General features: G+C 48.1%; 3 long non-coding RNA genes across 38 annotated transcripts in view; 2 read left to right on the forward strand and 1 right to left on the reverse strand.

Moving 5' to 3' along the window:
* The first annotated feature begins 8,922 nt into the window (after positions 1-8,922).
* Positions 8,923-11,198, forward strand: LOC127932705 (uncharacterized). The gene is made up of 3 exons (XR_008146385.1): positions 8,923-9,265; positions 10,750-10,903; positions 11,090-11,198. It is a non-coding gene; the product is annotated as an uncharacterized LOC127932705 (long non-coding RNA).
* Positions 11,199-12,215: 1,017 nt separating this feature from the next.
* Positions 12,216-23,172, forward strand: part of LOC127932469 (uncharacterized) — a 46,757-nt gene continuing 35,800 nt past the window's right edge. Inside the window, exons 1-18 of one of the 29 annotated variants that reach the window (XR_008145444.1) lie at positions 12,216-12,410; positions 13,449-13,607; positions 13,875-14,298; positions 14,698-14,803; positions 14,856-15,011; positions 15,276-15,640; positions 15,848-15,900; positions 15,953-16,055; positions 16,108-16,157; positions 16,317-16,634; positions 16,791-17,245; positions 18,142-18,310; positions 18,885-19,302; positions 19,563-19,612; positions 19,818-20,232; positions 20,335-20,384; positions 20,595-20,734; positions 20,789-21,007. This is a non-coding gene — a long non-coding RNA (uncharacterized LOC127932469). The other 28 variants (XR_008145450.1, XR_008145452.1, XR_008145445.1 and 25 more) reach the window with 28 other exon arrangements.
* Positions 16,943-21,509, reverse strand: LOC127932470 (uncharacterized). Of its 8 annotated transcripts, none has more exons than XR_008145476.1 (4): positions 21,280-21,419; positions 19,004-19,209; positions 17,325-17,377; positions 16,943-17,062 (listed from the first exon to the last, which is right to left on the reverse strand). It is a non-coding gene; the product is annotated as an uncharacterized LOC127932470 (long non-coding RNA). The 8 variants fall into 8 exon arrangements; XR_008145475.1 differs by lacking the exon at positions 21,280-21,419 and adding an exon at positions 21,021-21,160; XR_008145477.1 differs by lacking the exon at positions 19,004-19,209 and having other exon boundaries at positions 21,386-21,509.

The following is a 23,172-nucleotide window of genomic DNA, read 5'->3' on the forward strand; positions in this document are numbered from 1 at the left end:
ATTATCATCCCATCATAGTCGTATTATCATCCCATCCTAGTTGTATTATCATCCCATCCTAGTCGTGTTATCATCCCACCCTAGTTGATTTATCATCCCATCCTAGTCGTATTGTCGTCCCATCCTAGTCGTGTTATCATCCCATCCTAGTTGTATTATCATCCCCATCCTAGTCGTGTTATCATCCCATCCTAGTCGTGTTATCATCCCATCCTAGTTGATTTTTATCATCCCATCCTAGTCGTATTGTCGCCCCATCCTAGTCGTGTTATCATCCCATCCTAGTCGTGTTATCATCCCATCCTAGCTGTATTATCATCCCATCCTAGTTGATTTATCATCCCATCCTAGCTGATTTATCATCCCATCCTAGTCGTATTGTCGTCCCATCCTAGTCGTGTTATCATCCCATCCTAGTCGTGTTATCATCCCATCCTAGTTGTATTATCATCCCATCCTAGTCGGTTATCATCCCATCCTAGTCGTATTATCATCCCATCCTAGTCGTATTGTCGCCCCATCTTCTGTATTATCATCCCATCCTAGTTGACTATCATCCCATCCTAGTTGATTTATCATCCCATCCTAGTTTATTGTCGCCCCATCCTAGTCGTGTTATCATCCCATCCTAGTCGTGTTATCATCCCATCCTAGTTGTATTATCATCCCATCCTAGTCGTGTTATCATCCCATCCAGTTTGATATCATCTCATCTCTAGTTTATTGTCGCCCCCATCTCAGTCGTAATTATCTCATCTCTAGTCGTAGTTATTGGTCCTATCTCTAGTCGTGTTAGATCTCATTCTAGTCGCCTCCCAACTGAAGCAAAGGCCATTATCATCCCATCCTAGTTGTATTGTCATCCCCATCCAGTCGTATTATCATCCCATCCTAGTTGTATTTTCATCCCATCCTAGTTGTATTATCATCCCATCTCAATGTATTTTCATCCCATCCTAGCCATGTTATCATCCCATCCTAGTCATGTTATCATCCATCCTAGTCGTTATCATCCCATCCCAGTCATTTATCATCCCCATCCTAGTCATGTTATCATCCCATCCAGTCGTATTGGTCATCCCATCCTAGTCATGTTATCATCCCATCCTAGTCGAGTTATCATCCCATCCTAGTCGTATTATCATCCCATCCTAGTCGTATTATCATCCCATCCTAGTCGTATTATCATCCCATCCTAGTCATGTTATCATCCCATCCTAGTCGTATTATCATCCCATCCTAGTCGTGTTATCATCCCGTCCTAGTCGTATTATCATCCCGTCCTAGTCGTGTTATCATCCCATCCTAGTTGATTTATCATCCCATCCTAGTCGTATTGTCGTCCCATCCTAGTCGTGTTATCATCCCATCCTAGTTGTATTATCATCCCATCCTAGTCGTGTTATCATCCCATCCTAGTCGTGTTATCATCCCATCCTAGTTGATTTATCATCCCATCCTAGTCGTATTGTCGTCCCATCCTAGTCGTGTTATCATCCCATCCTAGTTGTATTATCATCCCATCCTAGTCGTGTTATCATCCCATCCTAGTTGTATTATCATCCCATCCTAGTCGTGTTATCATCCCATCCTAGTTGATTTATCATCCCATCCTAGTCGTATTGTCGCCCCATCCTAGTCGTTATCATCTCATCCTAGTTGTATTATCATCCCATCCTAGTTGTATTATCATCCCATCCTAGTCGTGTTATCATCCCATCCTAGTTGTATTATCATCCCATCATAGTCGATTATCATCCCATCCTAGTCGTATTATCATCCCATCCTAGTCGTGTTATCATCCCATCCTAGTCGCAGTTATCATCCCATCCTAGTCGTGTTATCATCCCATCCTAGTCGTATTGTCGCCCCATCCAGTTGTATTATCATCCCATCCTAGTTGTATTATCATCCCATCCTAGTCGTATTTTCATCCCATCCTAGTTGTATTATCATCCCATCCTAGTCGTATTTTCATCCATCCTAGTCATGTTATCATCCTATCCTAGTCATGTTATCATCCATCCTAGTCGTATTATCATCCCATCCTAGTCGTATTATCATCCCATCCTAGTCATGTTATCATCTCATCCTAGTCGTATTATCATCTCATCCTAAGTCGTGTTATCATCCCATCCTTGTCGTATTATCATCCCATCTCTAGTCGTATTATCATCCCATCTAGTCGTATTATCATCCATCCTAGTCGTATTATCATCCCATCCTGTCGTAGATATCATCTCATCCTAGTCATGTTATCATCTCATTCTAGTCATGTTATCATCCCATTCTAGTCGTATTATCATCCCATCCTAGTCATGTTATCATCCCATCCTAGTCGTATTATCATCCCATCCTAGTCGTGTTATCATCCCATCCTAGTCGTATCATCATCCCATCCTAGTCGTATCATCATCCCATCCTAGTTGTATTATCATCCCATCCTAGTCGTATTGTCATCCCATCCTAGTTGTATCATCATCCCATCCTAGTCGATTTATCATCCCATCCTAGTTGATTTATCATCCCATCCTAGTTGTATTATCATCCCATCCTAGTTGATTTATCATCCCATCCTAGTTGATTTATCATCCCATCCTAGTTGTATTATCATCCCATCCTAGTTGATTTATCATCCCATCCTAGTTGATTTATCATCCCATCCTAGTTGTATTATCATCCCATCCTAGTCGATTTATCATCCCATCCGAGTTGATTTATCATCCCATCCTAGTCGATTTATCATCCCATCCGAGTTGTATTATCATCCCATCCTAGTCAATTTATCATCCCATCCTAGTTGATTTATCATCCCATCCTAGTTGTATTATCATCCCATCCTAGTTGATTTATCATCCCATCCTAGTCGAATTTATCATCCCATCCTAGTCGATTTATCATCCCATCCTAGTTGATTTATCATCCCATCCTAGTTGTATTATCATCCCATCCTAGTTGATTTATCATCCCATCCTAGTCAATTTATCATCCCATCCGAGTTGTATTATCATCCCATCCTAGTCAATTTATCATCCCATCCGAGTTGTATTATCATCCCATCCTAGTTGATTTATCATCCCATCCTAGTCGTATTATCATCCCATCCTAGTCGTATTATCATCCCATCCTAGTTGTATTATCATCCCATCCTAGTCGTATTATCATCCCATCCTAGTCGTATTATCATCCCATCCTAGTCGTATTATCATCCCATCCTAGTTGTATTATCATCCCATCCTAGTCGTATCATCATCCTAGTTGCTTTTAGATTTCTCATCCTAGTTGCTAACACATATGGAACGGCTGGTATCAGGTGCTCTGTTTAGAATGGTGTTTTCTGCTAATAGTGTTTTACAAATGATGTTTTATGGTCTGCTTCATTACAGGAGTTGTCCAATTAGAGGCGAGAGCCTTTTGACTGGACGATGACAGGCCTGCTAGTGTTGCGTGTTTCCATTAACATGTCAGGTCTTTGTATGTATAGTATCTTCTGCTGGTCATTTTACTGTTCAACCGCTTGTCGACCAGTTAACGAAGGTCGTTAGTCGGCAGAAAATGTACCAAATGTGCATCTCTCTCTCACACACACACACACACACACACACGTAGTAACAAGAATGTCTCCGTATGTAAATAATGGCATTAACATAGCTAGGAAACATACTAAACCAATGTGAATCACACAGATCAACACATTGTAAATCATGGACATGTAATTCCACACATAATAACACAGCAATGTAACCGTTGTTGTGGTCCAGACGCGTCGCGGGCGCTGCCTGAGTTCCCAGAGTTGGATCTGCAGGACAGACTCTTCCTGATGGGATCGCTCCAGAACACATCGTAGCCTTCCAACAGCTCTACAGGGAACACTGTGAGGTAAACAGTCTACTACGCACTGCTGGCTTGTGGCAGTCTTATGAAGTGTTGTGCCTACTATGTCTGTCTTGATTCCACTAACGATAACGATGATGAGTTGAGATGTAGAATCAGGTGTTTTTAGTTCCAGGACCAGGGTTGGGAAACAGTGTGTTAGTCTATTGTAGTGTAATGAAAATGTATGACAATCTTGTGTAGTGTTTATGTCTGTCTAATGCCGTGCTTTGTCAGTCTAATGTATTGCCATCTCTGTCTAATGTAGTGCTATTCTGTCTAATGTAGTGCTATCTCTGTCTAATGTAGTGCTATCTCTGTCTAATGTAGTGCCATCTCTGTCTAATGTAGTGCCATTCTGCTCAATGTAGTGCTATCTGTCTAATGTTGTGCTATCTCTGTCTAATGTAGTGCTATTCTGTCTAATGTAGTGCTTTGTCCAATGTAGTGCTTTGTCCAATGTAGGTCTATGTCCAGTTATGTGGGTCAAATGTCATGTTATGACTTTCCATCTTTCATGTCTGTTAAAATACTATGTCAGACAAATGTAGTGTTTTATCATTGTTACGTAGTGCTATGTCAGTTTACAGGTGTGCTATGTCAGTCTAATGTAGTGTATGTCAGACAAATGTAGTGTTTTATCATTCTTACGTAGTGTTTTATCATTCTTACGTAGTGTTTTATCATTCTTACGAGTGCTATGTCATGTCTGTGCAGGCCATTCTGATGTGATGGTGAACCTGCAGTTCACTGGTGAGACGCTGTGAAAACCTTCTGGAGGTTCAGCGAGAGCATATCGACAAAGAGACACACTCAGCGTGTGAGTGAAACACACACGTTTTCTACATGTCACATTACAACACACACAATCTAACTGTGTGTGTGTGTGTGTGTGTGTGTGTGTGTGTGTGTGTGTGTGTGTGTGTGTGTGTGTGCGTGTGCGCGTGTGCAGTGTGCCTCCAGGTGAGTCAGAGGAGCGTCTGCCTAAGTGGTACCTGGTGGTGCTGTGTAATACCAGCCAGTTGTTCACTGGACCAGAGACTGTGACAACACACTGTACCAGACCCTGGTGGAGATCCTCATCCCTGACGTATTACGACCATCCCCAGTGAGTGATGACGTTAGAGCTACACAACATGACGTTAGAGCTACACAACATGACATTAGAGCTACACAACATGACGTTAGAGCTACACAACATGACGTTAGAGCTACACAACATGACATTAGAGCTACACAACATGACGTTAGAGCTACACAACATGACGTTAGAGCTACACAACATGGCGTTCAGAGCTACACAACATGACGTTAGAGCTACACAACATGACATTAGAGCTACACAACATGACGTTAGAGCTACACAACATGACATTACAGCTACATAACATGACGTTAGAGCTACACAACATGACATTAGAGCTACACAACATGACGTTAGAGCTACACAACATGACGTTAGGCTCATGCCATTAGAGCTACACAACATGACATTAGAGCTACACAACATGACGTTAGTGCGACACAACATGACATTAGAGCTACACAACATGACATTAGGTCTACACAACATGACATTAGAGCTACACAACATGACGTTAGAGCTACACAACATGACGTTAGGTCTACATGACATTAGATCTACACAACATGACGTTAGGTCTACATGACATTAGAGCTACACAACATGACATTAGAGCTACACAACATGACATTAGAGCTACACAACATGACATTAGAGCTACACAACATGACATTAGAGCTACACAACATGACATTAGAGCTACACAACATGACATTGGAGCTACACAACATGACATTAGAGCTACACAACATGACATTAGAGCTACACAACATGACATTAGAGCTACACAACATGACATTGGAGCTACACAACATGACATTAGATCTACACAACATGACATTAGAGCTACACAACATGACATTAGAGCTACACAACATGACATTGGAGCTACACAACATGACATTAGATCTACACAACATGACATTAGGATACATAACATGACATTACAGCCACATAACACTAAATGACAGTACATGTAATGTCTTCTAAAACATATGACTAGCTACGTCGCTCATCTCCCTCCCTCCATCTTCTCTCTGTCAGGTGCCTTAACTCAAGCCATCCGTAACTTTGCCAAGAGTCTCAGAGAGCTGGCTGACAAGCGCCATGATGAACATACCAGAGGAGATGGTTCGCATGAAGGTGTGATCACGCACGACTCACACACACACACACACACACACACACACAATACAAACACTCTTCCACAAAACTACATTACCTCCCCCTCCTCCCCCTCTCCCCTGCCCCCGCCTCCCTCCTCCCCCCCCGCCTCTCCCCTTCTCTCTCCCTCCCTCCCTTCCTCACCTCCTCCTCCTCCCGTCTCTCCCTCTTCTCCCCCGTCTCCCCTCCTCCCCCCGGTCTCCCTCCTCTCTCCCTCCTCCCCCTTCTTTCTCCCTCCTCCCTCCCTGCTTCTCCCCCTCCCTCTCTCCCCCGTCTCTCCCTCCTCTCTCCGTCTCACCCTCCTCCCGCCTCCCCCCTCCTCTCTCCTGTCTCACCCCTCCTCTCTCCCGTCTCACCCTCCTCTCCCGTCTCCCCTCCTCTCTCCTGTCTCTCCCTCCTCCCTCCTCTCTCCTGCCTCCCCTCCTCCTTCTCCCCGCTCTCCCCTCCTCCCCTCCTCTCTCCCGCTCCCCTCCTCCTCCTACTCCCCCTCCTCTCTCCCTCCTCCCTCCCTCTCTCCCGCCTCCCCTCCTCCCCTCCTCTCTCTCCCGTCTCCCCCTCCCTCCTGCCTCCCACTCCCCCCCTCCTCTCTCCTCCTCCTTCCTCTCTCCCGCCTCCCACTCCTCCCCTCCTCTCTCCCGTCTCCCCCTCCTCCCCCTCTCCCCTATCTCCTGCCTCCCTCCTCCTCTCGGCCCCCCCTCCTCTCTCCCTCCTCCCCTCTCCCCCTCTCTCTCCCTCCTCCCTCCCGCCTCTCCCTCCTCTCTGCCTCACCCTCCTCTTCTCCCGTCTCCCCTCCCTCTCCTGTCTCTCCCTCCTCCCTCCTCTCTCCCGTCTCCCCTCCTCCCCTCCCATCTCCCCTCCTCTCTCCCTCCTCCCCTCCTCTCTCCCCCTCCTCCCCTCCTCCTCCCCCTCCTCCTCCTCTCCCTCCCGTCTCCCCTCCTCTCTCCCCGTCTCCCTCCTCTCTCCCGCCTCCCACTCCCCTCCTCTCTCCCTCCTCCCCTCTCCTCCCTCCCCTGCCCCCACCTCCTCCTCTCCCGCCTCCCTCCTTCCCTCCTCTTTCCTCCTTCTCCTTCCTCTCTCTCCTCCTTCCTCCCTCCCCTCCTCTTCCTCCCTCCTCCCCCCTCCTTCCCCTCCTCTCCCCCTCTTCCTCCTCTCCTCCCTCCTCCCTCCCCGCCTCTCCCTCCTCTCTCCCGTCTCACCCTCCTCTCTCCCGTCTCCCTCCCCTCTCTCCTGTCTCTCCCTCCTCCTCCCCTCCCGTCTCCCTCCTCTCCTCCCATCTCTCTCTCCCTCTCTCCCCCTCCTTCCTCCTCCCTCCCCTCTCTCCCGCCTCCCCCTCCTCTCTCCCGCCTCCCCTCCTCTCTCCCGTCTCCCACTCCCCCCTCCTCTCCCTCCTCCTCCTCTCTCCCCACTCCTTCCTCCCCCTCCTCCTCTCCCTGCCTCCCCCTCCTTCCCTCCTCTCCCTCCTTCCTCCCTCCTCTCTCCCCCTCCTTCCCTCCCTCTCCCCCTCCTTCCCTCCTCTCCCCCTCTTCCTCTCCTCTCTCCCCCGCCTCCTCTCTCCTCTCCCGTCTCCCCCCTCCTTCCCTCCTCTCTCCCCCTCTTCCTCTCCCCTCTCTCTCCCGTCTCCCCTCCCTCCTCCAGGTGATGTGTGCGGGGCGTTTGCCCAGACGCTGCGTCCGCTACACCAGTCTAAACCACCTGGCCCAGGGCAGCCAGGGCCGCCTCCAGAACACCGCCCAGATCAATCAGATGCTGGAGTGACCTCAACAGAGTTACTTCACTAACGCAGGTACGTCTGTCTGGATACCTTCTAACCACTACCTCTCCTGTCTGGATACCTTCTAACCACTACCTCTCTGTCTGGATACCTTCTAACCACTACCTCTCTCTCTGTCTGGATACCTTCTAACCACTACCCTCTGTCTGGATACCTCTAACCACTACCTCTCTCTCTTGTCTGGATACCTTCTAACCACTACCCCTCTCTCTGTCTGGATACCTTCTAACCACTACCCCCTCTCTGTCTCGATACCTTCTAACCACTACCGCTCTCTCTGTCTGGATACCTTCTAACCACTACCTCTCTCTCTGTCTGGATACCTTCTAACCACTACCCCTCTCTCTGTCTGGATACCTTCAACCACTACTCTCTCTCTGTCTGGATACCTTCTAACCACTACCTCTCTCTCTCTGTCTGGATACCTTCTAACCACTACCTCTCTCTGTCTGGATACCTTCTAACCACTACCCTCTCTCTCTGTGTCTGGATACCTTCTAACCATTACCTCTCTCTCTCTGTCTGGATACCTTCTAACCACTACCTCTGTGTCTGGATCTCTCTGTCTGGATACCTTCTAACCACTACCTCTCTCTCTCTGTCTGGATACCTTCTAACCACTACCTCTCTGTCTGGATACCTTCTAACCACTACTCCCTGTCTACCCTCTCTCTCTCTGTCTGGATACCTTCTAACCACTACTCTCTCTCTGTCTGGATACCTTCTAACCACTACCTCCTCTCTCTCTGTCTGGATACCTTCTAACCACTACCTCTCTCTCTCTCTCTGTCTGGATACCTTCTAACCACTCTCTCTCTCTCTCTGTCTGGATACCTTCTAACCACTACCTCCTCTCTCTGTCTGGATACCTTCTAACCACTACCTCTCTCTCTCTGTCTGGATACCTTCTAACCACTACCTCTCTCTCTCTGTCTGGATACCTTCTAACCACTACCTCTCTCTCTCTGTCTGGATACCTTCTAACCACTACCTCTCTCTCTCTCTGTCTGGATACCTTCTAACCACTACCTCTCTCTCTCCAGCCTATAATTCTGTCTCTCTCTTTCTCCAACCTATACTCCTGTCTCTCTCTCTCTCCAACCTATACTCCTGTCTCGCTCTCTCTCCAACCTATACTCCTGTCTCTCTCTCCCCCTGTAGGAACAGGCGTCGTGGGTGTGTGGTTGTGAGGATGCTGTGATCCAGAGGTTGGAGCAGGACTTCAAGCAGACGTTACAACAACATAACTCTCTGGAGCAGTGGGCTGCCTGGCTGGACGGCGTGGTCTCCCAGGTCCTAAAGCCCTACCCACACAGCCCTGCAGCCTTCCCTCAGGCTGCCAAGCTCTTCCTGCTGCGGTGGAGCTTCTACAGGTGAGAGAAGAGGATGTTTTGAAGTCAGAGAAAGTGAGAGGCTCTTTGATTTGAATGTTTCCCCTCCTCTTCTTATCCCTCCCCCTCCCAGTTCCATGGTGATTAGAGACCTGTCTCTCTCTACCCCCCCCCAGTTCCATGGTGATTAGTGACCTGTCTCTCTCTACCCTCCCAGTTCCATGGTGATTGAGACCTGTCTTTCTACCCCCCCAGTTCCATGGTGATTAGAGACCTGTTTCTCTCTACCCCCAGTTCCATGGTGATTAGAGACCTGTCTCTCTCTACCCCCAGTTCCATGGTGATTAGAGACCTGTCTCTCTCTACCCCCAGTTCCATGGTGATTAGAGACCTGTCTCTCTCTACCCCCCCAGTTCCATGGTGATTAGAGACCTGTCTCTCTCTACCCCCAGTTCCATGGTGATTAGTGACCTGTCTCTCTCTACCCCCAGTTCCATGGTGATTAGAGACCTGTCTCTCTCTACCCCCAGTTCCATGGTGATTGGAGACCTGTCTCTCTCTACCCTCCCAGTTCCATGGTGATTGGAGACCTGTCTCTCTCTACCCCCAGTTCCATGGTGATTGGAGACCTGTCTCTCTCTACCCCCCAGTTCCATGGTGATTGGAGACCTGTCTCTCTCTACCCCCAGTTCCATGGTGATTGGAGACCTGTCTTTCTCTACCCCCCAGTTCCATGGTGATTGGAGACCTGTCTCTCTCTACCCCCCAGTTCCATGGTGATTGGAGACCTGTCTCTCTACCCCCCAGTTCCATGGTGATTGGAGACCTGTCTTTCTCTACCCCCCAGTTCCATGGTGATTAGAGACCTGTTTCTCTCTACCCCCAGTTCCATGGTGATTAGAGACCTGTCTCTCTCTACCCCCAGTTCCATGGTGATTAGAGACCTGTCTCTCTCTACCCCCAGTTCCATGGTGATTAGAGACCTGTCTCTCTCCCCCCAGTTCCATGGTGATTAGAGACCTGTCTCTCTACCCCCCAGTTCCATGGTGATTAGTGACCTGTCTCTCTCTACCCTCCCAGTTCCATGGTGATTGGAGACCTGTCTCTCTCTACCCCCCCCTCAGTTCCATGGTGATTAGAGACCTGTCTCTCTCTACCCTCCCAGTTCCATGGTGATTAGTGACCTGTCTCTCTCTACCCTCCCAGTTCCATGGTGATTGGAGACCTGTCTCTCTCTACCCCCCCCTCAGTTCCATGGTGATTAGAGACCTGTCTCTCTCTACCCTCCCAGTTCCATGGTGATTGGAGACCTGTCTCTCTCTACCCCCCCAGTTCCATGGTGATTAGAGACCTGTCTCTCTACCCCCAGTTCCATGGTGATTAGAGACCTGTCTCTTACCCCCAGTTCCATGGTGATTAGAGACCTGTCTCTCTCCCCCTCAGTTCCATGGTGATTAGAGACCTGTCTCTCTCTACCCCCCCCAGTTCCATGGTGATTAGAGACCTGTCTCTCTCTACCCCCTCAGTTCCATGGTGATTAGAGACCTGACTCTGCGTAGTGCTGCCAGCTTCGGATCCTTCCACCTGATCAGACTGCTGTATGATGAGTACATGTACTACCTGGTAGAACACAGAGTGGCCCAGGCTAAAGGAGAGACGCCCATCGCTGTCATGGGAGAGGTACACACACACACACACACACACACACACACACACACACACACACACACACACACACACACACACACTTACACACACATACCTGGTAGAACACAGAGTGGCCCAGGCTAAAGGAGAGACACCCATCACTGTCATGGCAGAGGTACACACACACACGATGCACTGCTGATTGTCTCTCTCTCTCAGTTTGCCAGTGTGGGCAGGAGTCTGAACTGTCAGGACCCTGATAAAGGTAATGTCTCACCCTGCAACCCTTCATCTCTAATAATGTGGCCACAATAAACCTGTAAACGGTTAATATATCTGTGTGTGTCTCAGATGAGAAGAGGATGAGGAGGGAGAGTGATGAAGAGGGGGGTAGAGATGACCGTGCCGTCTAACTCCGCTGGTCTGGGAGAGGGGAGGAGTCCCTGGAGCCGCCCGTCAAGCTAGCCAGGACTGACCCCGGACTGACCCCAGGACTGACCCCGGGGACTGTTCAATACCACACACACAGAGTGACACACACACACCCAACACGCACGCACACTGACAACTGAACCACACGCTCTCGACTTAGCCGTTGGCTAACATCACACACACACACCCAACACGCACGCACACTGACAACTGAACCACACGCTCTCGACTTAGCCGTTGGCTAACATGACACACACACACACACACACACACAGACACACACACACACACACACCCTCAACAACACACTCATCCTCTGCCTTAATGATAGTTTGCTATGAGCCCGTTTGTGATCCCAATGCCATTAAGTTCCTTATCTGTTCCTGCAACCTCACACACCCTGTCTGTCTGCACCTTGATCTCTCGTGTGTGTGTGTGTGTGTGTGTGTGTGTGTGTGTGTGTGTGTGTGTGTGTGTGTGTGTGTGTGTGCGAAGGGAGAGGCTTCACAGCTTACCTTTTCATCTTTTAGTTATCATGGTTCCTCATCACTTTCATTGTGACATAAGAGACGGTAACCTCTTCATTGTGACATAAGAGACGGTAACCTCTTCATTGTGACATAAGAGATGGTGACCTCTTCATTGTGACATAAGAGACGGTAACTCTTCATTGTGACATAAGAGATGGTGACTCTTCATTGTGACATAAGAGACGGTAACCTCTTCATTGTGACATAAGAGACGGTAACCTCTTCATTGTGACATAAGAGACGGTAACCTCTTCATTGTGACATAAGAGACAGTAACCTCTTCACTAGACACACTGGTCCTTCATTGTGACATAAGAGACAGTGACCTCTTCACTAGACAGGGTAACAGTCTGTTCCAGATTTGACCAACTTATCACTAATTAACATTACTACTAGCTTGACAACTTGTTGTTGGATGCAGAAACAGTCTTGTACGAATACAGTGTCTGAGATTCAATCTGAGGTGTGTTGTAGCACCCTGAACATTTAAAGGTGATATCTGACTGAGCTGACATAGGCAACATTTACCATGAACACGCTGAGGAACACTGCCTTTAAATGGGGCACTGTCAACAGAGGTCTACAACGTACCTCTGACTGAATCCCTTCTATATGTCCCTGTCAAGGTCAACCTCTGACTGAATCCTTCCTATGTCCCTGTTCAGAGGTCTACAACGTACTCTGACTGAATCCCCTTCTATATGTCCCTGTCAGAGGGTCTGAACTATATGTCCCTGTCAACAGAGGTACCTCTGACTGGAATCCCTTCCTATATGTCCCTGTCAACAGAGGTCTACAACGTACCTCTGACTGAATCCCTTCCTATATGTCCCTGTCAACAGAGGTCTACAACGTACCTCTGACTGAATCCTTCCTATATGTCCCTGTCAACAGAGGTCTACAACATACCTCTGACTGAATCCCTTCCTATATGTCCCTGTCAACAGAGGTCTACAACGTACCTCTGACTGAATCCCTTCCTATATGTTCTGTCAACAGAGGTCTACAACATACCTCTGACTGAATCCCCCTTCCTATATGTCCCTGTCAACAGAGGTCTACAACGTACCTCTGACTGAATCCCTTCCTATATGTCCCTGTCAGAGGTCTACAACGCACCTCTGACTGAATCCCTTCCTATATGTTCCTGTCAACAGAGGTCTACAACTACCTCTGACTGAATCCCTTCCTATATGTCCCTGTCAACAGAGGTCTACAACGTACCTCTGACTGAATCCCTTCCTATAGGTCCCTGTCAGAGGTCTACAACGTACCTCTGACTGAATCCCTTCTATATGTCCCTGTCAACAGAGGTCTACAACGTACCTCTGACTGAATCCCTTCCTAAAAGGTGTCCCTGTCAGAGGTCTACAATGTACCTCTGACTGAATCCCTTCCTATATGTCCCTCAGAGGTCTACAACGTACTCTGACTGGCTCAACAGAGGATACAACGTACTCTGACTGAATCCCCTTCCTATGACTGTCCTATAGGTCCCTGTCAACAGAGGTCTACAACGTACCTCTGACTGAATCCCTTCCTATATGTCCCTGTCAACAGAGGTCTACAACGTACCTCTGACTGAATCCCCTTCCTATAGGTCCCTGTCAACAGAGGTCTACAACGTACCTCTGACTGAATCCCTTCCTATATGTCCCTGTCAACAGAGGTCTACAACGTACCTCTGACTGAATCCCTTCCTATATGTCCCTGTCAACAGAGGTCTACAACGTACCTCTGACTGAATCCCTTCCTATAGGTCCCTGTCAACAGAGGTCTACAACGTACCTCTGACTGAATCCTTCCTATATGTCCCTGTCAACAGAGGTCTACAACGTACCTCTGACTGAATCCCTTCCTATATGTCCCTGTCAACAGAGGTCTACAACGTACCTCTGACTGAATCCCCTTCCTATATGTCCCTGTCAACAGAGGTCTACAACGTACCTCTGACTGAATCCCTTCCTATATGTCCCTGTCAACAGAGGTCTACAACGTACCTATATGTCCTCTGACTGAACTATATGTCCCTGTCAACAGAGGTCTACAACATACCTCTGACTGAATCCCTTCCTATATGTCCCTGTCAACAGAGGTCTACAACGTACCTCTGACTGAATCCCTTCCTATATGTCCCTGTCAACAGAGGTCTACAACGTACCTCTGACTGAATCCCTTCCTATATGTCCCTGTCAACAGAGGTCTACAACATACCTCTGACTGAATCCCTTCCTATATGTCCCTGTCAACAGAGGTCTACAACGTACCTCTGACTGAATCCCTTCCTATATGTCCCTGTCAACAGAGGTCTACAACGTACCTCTGACTGAATCCAGACCTATATGTCCCTGTCAACAGAGGTCTACAACGTACCTCTGACTGAATCCCTTCCTATATGTCCCTGTCAACAGAGGTCTACAACGTACCTCTGACTGAATCCAGACCTATATGTCCCTGTCAACAGAGGTCTACAACGTACTTCTGACTGAATCCCTTCCTATATGTGACTGTCTACAAATGACTGAATCCCTTCCTATATGTCTTGTCAACAGAGGTCTACAACGTCTCTGACTGAATCCTTCCTATATGTCCCTGTCAGAGGTCTACAAACGTACCTCTGACTGAATCCCTTCCTATATGTCCCTGTCAACAGAGGTCTACAACGTACCTCTGACTGAATCCCCTTCCTATATGTCCTGTCAACAGAGGTCTACAACGTACCTCTGACTGAATCCCTTCCTATAGGTCCCTGTCAACAGAGGTCTACAACGTACCTCTGACTGAATCCCTTCCTATATGTCCCTGTCAACAGAGGTCTACAACGTACCTCTGACTGAATCCCCTTCCTATATGTCCCTGTCAGAGGTCTACAACGTACCTCTGACTGAATCCCTTCCTATATGTCCCTGTCAACAGAGGTCTACAACGTACCTCTGACTGAATCCCTTCCTATATGTCCCTGTCAACAGAGGTCTACAACGTACCTCTGACTGAATCCCTTCCTATAGGTCCTGTCAACAGAGGTCTACAACATACCTCTGACTGAATCCCTTCCTATATGTCCCTGTCAACAGAGGTCTACAACGTACCTCTGACTGAATCCCTTCCTATATGTCCCTGTCAACAGAGGTCTACAACGTACCTCTGACTGAATCCAGACCTATATGTCCCTGTCAGAGGTCTACAACGTACCTCTGACTGAATCCCCCTTCCTATATGTCCCTGTCAACAGAGGTCTACAACGTACCTCTGACTGAATCCCCTTCCTATATGTCCTGTCAACAGAGGTCTACAACGTACCTCTGACTGAATCCCCTTCCTATATGTCCTGTCAACAGAGGTCTACAACGTACCTCTGACTGAATCCCCTTCCTATATGTCCCTGTCAACAGAGGTCTACAACGTACCTCTGACTGAATCCAGACCTATATGTCCTGTCAGAGGTCTACAACGTACCTCTGACTGAATCCAGACCTATATGTCCCTGTCAACAGAGGTCTACAACGTACCTCTGACTGAATCCCTTCCTATATGTCCCTGTCAGAGGTCTACAACGTACCTCTGACTGAATCCCTTCCTATCTGTCCCTGTCAGAGGTCTACAACGTACCTCTGACTGAATCCCTTCCTATATGTCCCTGTCAACAGAGGTCTACAACGTACCTCTGACTGAATCCCTTCCTATATGTCCCTGTCAACAGAGGTCTACAACGTACCTCTGACTGAATCCCTTCCTATATGTCCCTGTCAACAGAGGTCTACAACGTACCTCTGACTGAATCCCTTCCTATATGTCCCTGTCAACAGAGGTCTACAACGTACTTTCTGACTGAATCCAGACCTATATGTCCCTGTCAACAGAGGTCTACAACGTACCTCTGACTGAATCCTTCTATATGTCCCTGTCAGAGGTCTACAACGCACCTCTGACTGAATCCCCTTCCTATATGTCCCTGTCAACAGAGGTCTACAACGTACCTCTGACTGAATCCCCTTCCTATATGTCCCTGTCAGAGGTCTACAACGTACCTCTGACTGAATCCAGACCTATATGTCCCTGTCAACAGAGGTCTACAACGTACCTCTGACTGAATCCAGACCTATAGGTCCTGTCAACAGAGGTCTACAACGTACCTCTGACTGAATCCCTTCCTATATGTCCCTGTCAGAGGTCTACAACGTACCTCTGACTGAATCCCTTCCTATATGTCCCTGTCAACAGAGGTCTACAACATACCTCTGACTGAATCCTTCCTATATGTCCCTGTCAACAGAGGTCTACAACGTACCTCTGACTGAATCCCTTCCTATATGTCCCTGTCAGAGGTCTACAACGTACCTCTGACTGAATCCCCTTCCTATATGTCCCTGTCAACAGAGGTCTACAACGTACCTCTGACTGAATCCCTTCCTATAGGTCCCTGTCAACAGAGGTCTACAACGCCTCTGACTGAATCCCCTTCCTATAGGTCCCTGTCAACAGAGGTCTACAACATACCTCTGACTGAATCCCTTCCTATATGTCCCTGTCAACAGAGGTCTACAACGTACCTCTGACTGAATCCCTTCCTATATGTCCCTGTCAACAGAGGTCTACAACGTACCTCTGACTGAATCCAGACCTATATGTCCCTGTCAACAGAGGTCTACAACGTACCTCTGACTGAATCCCTTCCTATATGTCCCTGTCAACAGAGGTCTACAACGTACCTCTGACTGAATCCCTTCCTATATGTCCCTGTCAACAGAGGTCTACAACGTACCTCTGACTGAATCCCTTCCTATATGTCCCTGTCAACAGAGGTCTACAACGTACCTCTGACTGAATCCCCTTCCTATATGTCCCTGTCAACAGAGGTCTACAACGTACCTCTGCTGAAATCCCTTCCTAAATGTCCTGTCAGGGGGTTAACAAGTACCTCTGACTGGATTCCAGCCTTAATGTCCCTGTCAACAGAGGTCTACAACGTACCTCTGACTGAATCCCTTCCTATATGTCCCTGTCAGAGGTCTACAACATACCTCTGACTGAATCCCTTCCTATATGTCCCTGTCAGAGGTCTACAACATACCTCTGACTGAATCCCTTCCTATATGTCCCTGTCAACAGAGGTCTACAACGTACCTCTGACTGAATCCCTTCCTATATGTCCCTGTCAACAGAGGTCTACAACGTACCTCTGACTGAATCCCTTCCTATATGTCCCTGTCAACAGAGGTCTACAACGTACCTCTGACTGAATCCCTTCCTATATGTCCCTGTCAACAGAGGTCTACAACGTACCTCTGACTGAATCCAGACCTATATGTCCCTGTCAACAGAGGTCTACAACGTACCTCTGACTGAATCCCTTCCTATATGTCCCTGTCAACAGAGGTCTACAACGTACCTCTGACTGAATCCAGACCTATATGTCCCTGTCACCAGAGGTCTACAACGTACCTCTGACTGAATCCCTTCCTATATGTCCCTGTCAGAGGTCTACAACGCACCTCTGACTGAATCCCTTCCTATATGTCCCTGTCAACAGAGGTCTACAACATACCTCTGACTGAATCCCTTCCTATATGTCCCTGTCAACAGAGGTCTACAACGTACCTCTGACTGAATCCCTTCCTATATGTCCCTGTCAGAGGTCTACAACGTACCTCTGACTGAATCCCTTCCTATATGTCCTGTCAACAGAGGTCTACAACGTACCTCTGACTGAATCCCTTCCTATATGTCCCTGCAACAGAGGTCTACAACGTACCTCTGACTGAATCCCTTCCTATATGTCCCTGTCAACAGAGGTCTACAACGTACCTCTGACTGAATCCCTTCCTATATGTCCCTGTCAGAGGTCTACAACGTATCTGACTGAATCCCTTCCTATATGTCCCTGTCAACAGAGGTCTACAACGTACTTCTGACTGAATCCCTTCCTATATGTCCCTGTCAGAGGTCTACAACGTACCTCTGACTGAATCCCTTCCTATATGTCCCTGTCAACAGAGGTCTACAACGCACCTCTGACTGAATCCCTTCCTATATGTCCCTGTCAACAGAGGTCTACAACGTACCTCTGACTGAATCCCCTTCCTATATGTCCCTGTCAACAGAGGTCTACAACGTACCTCTGACTGAATCCCCTTCCTATAGGTCCCTGTCAACAGAGGTCTACAACATACCTCTGACTGAATCCCTTCCTATAGGTCCTGTATATGTCCCTGTCAACAGAGGTCTACAACGTACCTCTGACTGAATCCCTTCCTATATGTCCTGTCAACAGAGGTCTACAACATACCTCTGACTGAATCCTTCCTATAGGTCCCTGTCAACAGAGGTCTACAACGTACCTCTGACTGAATCCCTTCCTATATGTCCCTGTCAACAGAGGTCTACAACGTACCTCTGACTGAATCCCTTCCTATATGTCCCTGTCAGAGGTCTACAACGTACCTCTGACTGAATCCCTTCCTATATGTCCCTGTCAGAGGTCTACAACGTACCTCTGACTGGAATCCCTTCCTATATGTCCCTGTCAGCAGAGGTCTACAACGTACCTCTGACTGAATCCTTCCTATATGTCCCTGTCAGAGGTCTACAACGTACCTCTGACTGAATCCCTTCCTATATGTCCCTGTCAACAGAGGTCTACAACGCACTCTGACTGAATCCCTTCCTATATGTCCCTGTCAACAGAGGTCTACAACGTACCTCTGACTGAATCCCTTCCTATATGTCCCTGTCAGAGGTCTACAACGTACTCTGACTGAATCCCCTTCCTATATGTCCCTGTCAACAGAGGTCTACAACGTACCTCTGACTGAATCCCCTTCCTATAGGTCCCTGTCAACAGAGGTCTACAACATACCTCTGACTGAATCCCTTCCTATAGGTCCCTGTCAACAGAGGTCTACAACGTACCTCTGACTGAATCCCTTCCTATATGTCCCTGTCAACAGAGGTCTACAACGTACCTCTGACTGAATCCCCTTCCTATATGTCCCTGTCAGAGGTCTACAACGTACCTCTGACTGAATCCCTTCCTATATGTTCTGTCAACAGAGGTCTACAACGTACCTCTGACTGAATCCCTTCCTATATGTCCCTGTCAACAGAGGTCTACAACGTACCTCTGACTGAATCCCTTCCTATATGTCCCTGTCAACAGAGGTCTACAACGTACCTCTGACTGAATCCCTTCCTATATGTCCCTGTCAACAGAGGTCTACAACGTACCTCTGACTGAATCCCTTCCTATATGTCCCTGTCAACAGAGGTCTACAACGTACCTCTGACTGAATCCCTTCCTATATGTCCCTGTCAGAGGTCTACAACGTACCTCTGACTGAATCCCTTCCTATATGTCCCTGTCAGAGGTCTACAACATACCTCTGACTGAATCCCTTCCTATATGTCCCTGTCAACAGAGGTCTACAACGTACCTCTGACTGAATCCCTTCCTATAGGTCCCTGTCAACAGAGGTCTACAACGTACCTCTGACTGAATCCTTCCTATATGTCCCTGTCAACAGAGGTCTACAACGTACCTCTGACTGAATCCCTTCCTATATGTCCCTGTCAACAGAGGTCTACAACGTACCTCTGACTGAATCCCTTCCTATATGTCCCTGTCAGAGGTCTACAACGTACTCTGACTGAATCCCCTTCCTATATGTCCCTGTCAACAGAGGTCTACAACGTACCTCTGACTGAATCCCTTCCTATATGTCCTGTCAACAGAGGTCTACAACGTACCTCTGACTGAATCCAGACCTATATGTCCCTGTCAGAGGTCTACAACGTACCTCTGACTGAATCCCCTTCCTATATGTCCCTGTCAACAGAGGTCTACAACGTACCTCTGACTGAATCCCTTCCTATATGTCCCGTCAACAGAGGTCTACAACGTACCTCTGACGGGAATCCCTTCCTATATGTCCCTGTCAGAGGTCTACAACGTACCTCTGACTGAATCCCTTCCTATGTCCCTGTCAGAGGTCTACAACGTACCTCTGACTGAATCCCTTCCTATATGTCCCTGTCAGAGGTCTACAACGTACATCTGACTGAATCCCTTCCTATATGTCCCTGTCAACAGAGGTCTACAACGTACCTCTGACTGAATCCCTTCCTATATGTCCCTGTCAGAGGTCTACAACGTACATCTGACTGAATCCCTTCCTATATGTCCCTGTCAACAGAGGTCTACAACGTACCTCTGACTGAATCCCTTCCTATATGTCCCTGTCAACAGAGGTCTACAACGTACCTCTGACTGAATCCCTTCCTATATGTCCCTGTCAACAGAGGTCTACAACGTACCTCTGACTGAATCCCTTCCTATATGTCCCTGTCAGAGGTCTACAACGTACCTCTGACTGAATCCAGACCTATATGTCCCTGTCAACAGAGGTCTACAACGTACCTCTGACTGAATCCAGACCTATATGTCCCTGTCAAGAGGTCTACAACGTACCTCTGACTGAATCCCCTTCCTATATGTCCCTGTCAGAGGTCTACAACGTACCTCTGACTGAATCCCTTCCTATATGTCCCTGTCAGAGGTCTACAACGTACCTCTGACTGAATCCCCTTCCTATATGTCCCTGTCAGAGGTCTACAACGTACCTCTGACTGAATCCCCTTCCTATATGTCCCTGTCAACAGAGGTCTACAACGTACCTCTGACTGAATCCCCTTCCTATATGTCCCTGTCAGAGGTCTACAACGTACCTCTGACTGAATCCCCTTCCTATATGTCCCTGTCAACAGAGGTCTACAACGTACCTCTGACTGAATCCCTTCCTATATGTCCCTGTCAACAGAGGTCTACAACGTACCTCTGACTGAATCCCTTCCTATATGTCCCTGTCAGAGGTCTACAACGTACCTCTGACTGAATCCCTTCCTATATGTCCCTGTCAACAGAGGTCTACAACGTACCTCTGACTGAATCCCCTTCCTATAGGTCCCTGTCAACAGAGGTCTACAACGTACCTCTGACTGAATCCCTTCCTATATGTCCCTGTCAGAGGTCTACAACGTACCTCTGACTGAATCCCTTCCTATATGTCCCTGTCAACAGAGGTCTACAACGTACCTCTGACTGAATCCCTTCCTATATGTCCCTGTCAGAGGTCTACAACGTACCTCTGACTGAATCCCTTCCTATATGTCCCTGTCAGAGGTCTACAACGTACCTCTGACTGAATCCCTTCCTATATGTCCCTGTCAACAGAGGTCTACAACGTACCTCTGACTGAATCCCTTCCTATATGTCCCTGTCAACAGAGGTCTACAACGTACCTCTGACTGAATCCCTTCCTATATGTCCCTGTCAGAGGTCTACAACGTACCTCTGACTGAATCCCTTCCTATATGTCCCTGTCAACAGAGGTCTACAACGTACCTCTGACTGAATCCCTTCCTATATGTCCCTGTCAGAGGTCTACAACGTACCTCTGACTGAATCCCTTCCTATATGTCCCTGTCAACAGAGGTCTACAACGTACCTCTGACTGAATCCCTTCCTATATGTCCCTGTCAACAGAGGTCTACAACGTACCTCTGACTGAATCCCTTCCTATATGTCCCTGTCAGAGGTCTACAACGTACCTCTGACTGAATCCCTTCCTATATGTCCCTGTCAAAAGTTTGGACACACTCATTCCAGGGTTTTTCTTTATTTTCTACATTGTATAATAATAGTGAAGACATCAAACTATGAAATAATATATGGAATCATGTAGTAACCCTTTTTTCTTCATTATTATTCTACAATGTAGAAAATAGTATAAATTAAGAAACACCCTGGAATGAGTAGGCGTGTCCAAACTTTTGATTGGTTCTGTGTGAGTCAGTCAACCTGCATGGCTCCAACCTTCTGTCCTCACCTTACCCACCCACTGTCCTGACTGCCATAGAGAGAGAAGGGGAGAGAGATTTACTGCGTTTGCCCGAGCCAGGTGTAGAGTTGTTACAGCTGTCGGTCTTCAGTCCTGATGATGTTCACTGACCTCTTAGACAACCACTTAGTGTGTCCCAAACGGCATCCCATCGGTACTTCAACAGGACGGCTCATCAGAGTTCTGATGTGGTGTAGAGGATGGGGGGGTGTAGTTCCATACAGGGCAGCATTCAGGACGGCTCATCAGAGTTCTGATGTGGTGTAGAGGATGGGGGTGTAGTTCCATACAGGGCAGCATTCAGGACGGCTCATCAGAGTTCTGATGTGGTGTAGAGGATGGGGGTGTAGTTCCATACAGGGCAGCATTCAGGACGGCTCATCAGTTCTGATGTGGTGTAGAGGATGGGGGTGTAGTTCCATACAGGGCAGCATTCAGGACGGCTCATCAGAGTTCTGATGTGGTGTAGAGGATGGGGGGGTGTAGTTCCATACAGGGCAGCATTCAGGACGGCTCATCAAAGAGTTCTGATGTGGTGTAGAGGATGGGGGGGGGGTGTAGTTCCATACAGGGCAGCATTCAGGACGGCTCATCAAAGAGTTCTGATGTGGTGTAGAGGATGGGGGTGTAGTTCCATACAGGGCAGCATTCAGGACGGCTCATCAGAGTTCTGATGTGGTGTAGAGGATGGGGGTGTAGTTCCATACAGGGCAGCATTCAGGACGGCTCATCAGAGTTCTGATGTGGTGTAGAGGATGGGGGTGTAGTTCCATACAGGGCAGCATTCAGGACGGCTCATCAGAGTTCTGATGTGGTGTAGAGGATGGGGGTGTAGTTCCATACAGGGCAGCATTCAGGACGGCTCATCAGAGTTCTGATGTGGTGTAGAGGATGGGGGTGTAGTTCCATACAGGGCAGCATTCAGGACGGCTCATCAGAGTTCTGATGTGGTGTAGAGGATGGGGGTGTAGTTCCATACAGGGCAGCATTCAGGACGGCTCATCAGAGTTCTGATGTGGTGTAGAGGATGGGGGTGTAGTTCCATACAGGGCAGCATTCAGGACGGCTCATCAGAGTTCTGATGTGGTGTAGAGGATGGGGGTGTAGTTCCATACAGGGCAGCATTCAGGACGGCTCATCAGAGTTCTGATGTGGTGTAGAGGATGGGGGTGTAGTTCCATACAGGGCAGCATTCAGGACGGCTCATCAGAGTTCTGATGTGGTGTAGAGGATGGGGGTGTAGTTCCATACAGGGCAGCATTCAGGACGGCTCATCAGAGTTCTGATGTGGTGTAGAGGATGGGGGTGTAGTTCCATACAGGGCAGCATTCAGGACGGCTCATCAGAGTTCTGATGTGGTGTAGAGGATGGGGGTGTAGTTCCATACAGGGCAGCATTCAGGACGGCTCATCAGAGTTCTGATGTGGTGTAGAGGATGGGGGGTAGT

Source organism: Oncorhynchus keta, chromosome 10, assembly GCF_023373465.1.
Source record: "Oncorhynchus keta strain PuntledgeMale-10-30-2019 chromosome 10, Oket_V2, whole genome shotgun sequence".
Classification (NCBI taxonomy): domain Eukaryota; kingdom Metazoa; phylum Chordata; class Actinopteri; order Salmoniformes; family Salmonidae; genus Oncorhynchus; species Oncorhynchus keta.